This window comes from Armigeres subalbatus, chromosome 1, assembly GCF_024139115.2.
Source record: "Armigeres subalbatus isolate Guangzhou_Male chromosome 1, GZ_Asu_2, whole genome shotgun sequence".
Taxonomy (NCBI): Eukaryota; Metazoa; Arthropoda; class Insecta; order Diptera; family Culicidae; genus Armigeres; species Armigeres subalbatus.
The window spans coordinates 126,656,280-126,657,924 of NC_085139.1; positions in this window are offsets into that span (position 1 = coordinate 126,656,280).

Here is a 1,645-nt window from a genome sequence, read left to right on the forward strand (position 1 = left end):
CGAAAAGAGAATTCAATATGGAATAAGATCCAAATGCTGCAAATATTCTGCAGCCCGCATGAGCACTTCATAATAGCTGTGCAGCCCTTAAAAGTATACATGCTGGGACCGACTGATCTAGAACATCCCTTTCTGGAAAATTTGTATCATAAATCAGATCTTTTGAACAGCATAGCCATGATGAGATGCTGACGGTTAAGGCAGATGAAGGTGAATACCAACAGTATGAGCTCTGAAACATTTCCGCAGGTCAAAACTGAATTGTTAAATAATACCCTTGGTCTCTGTGAGCCTTTATGGACATAAACAGTTAACTTCAAAAATTATCGCGGTATTTATTTTTTGTTTTGCCTTCATTTTCCTTACCTTCTGAGTGCGAGTTAATACGAATTCTACGGCACCTTAATTACAATGGTCCAATTAGGTTCATCACAGCAATCATCAATCTTAATCGATCAGTAAGTAGGTATTTGCAAAACTTGCATCACCAATCACAACATTGAGAACTACTAACCCTAAAAACTCACCTTGCTCAACCAAGCATCCTGCTACAAACATCATCATCATCAGCAGCAGCAGCAAAACACACTACAATCAGCCTCCCAAAATCCTCATCGCTCGCGCCCCCACCCTCATTCGAGCGCACTACGCGCGCAATACGAAGAAGAAACGAGAGAAATTTTCATTTTCTAAAGTCCCCTTAGCATCAATATCATCATCGCTGTCGACGTCCACGACGTCGACGACCAAGACCAAGAACGAAAAAGGGGGATGATTACGAATACAAGCAAATAAATTTTCTTAACTTTACTCACCGGTCAGTTTGTCCACCTCCTGTTCACCATCCCGTCGTCCCGCCGAACACCGACCGCCGTCGCAGTACCCCTACTCCGCAGCATCTTCTCAACAACGACGGACAATCCACTGGCCGCACCGTCCTGATATATAACGATGACGACGCTGCTGCTGCTGCTGATTCTGCTAGACCGTCAGAGAAAGGAGATCTCTCGGACTCTCGGACTCCCCCCTAAAAGAGTCCCGTACGTGCTAAACACAACGGAGCATCACATACAACTACTCAGGCAACCGTCACGTACCAAAAACCGTGTAGAAGCCCGCATTCACCGAAGGATTCTTCACTCTGGGTACGGCCAGCACGCGGGAAAAACGATTTTCTTTCACGACGGCGACGTCCACCTTTCACATACATGCTTGGGCTTCCGTTGCTGCCCATTATCCTACACGGTCCCAATCGTGTCCCCCGTTCGACACCCCACCGCCAACGCTGTCATACCACTACCCGTCCTTTTGGAAAGCCTGTCAGCCGTGCAAACGCGCGCGTTCTGGATGTCTGTTTTCTCCTTTTTCTCCCCAGGGAAATTGCGACCAAACAAAAACCATTTTCCAAAGACTCCGTATATCCTGCCGGCCGCCGCCCGTCACCGAGAAGACCGCGAGAAGGCAATACCTACGTGATACGGCGACGTGGACGCGAAACTGGCCCCTTCCCATCCGACTGCAACCAGGCACCGTCATTTGGTAGGTACTTGTTCGTCTTTCACAAACCTCATCATCTTCACAGTCAGCGCAGCCAAACAACCAACCAACCAAGCGACGGGCCGAGCGACCGACCGACGACCAAGCG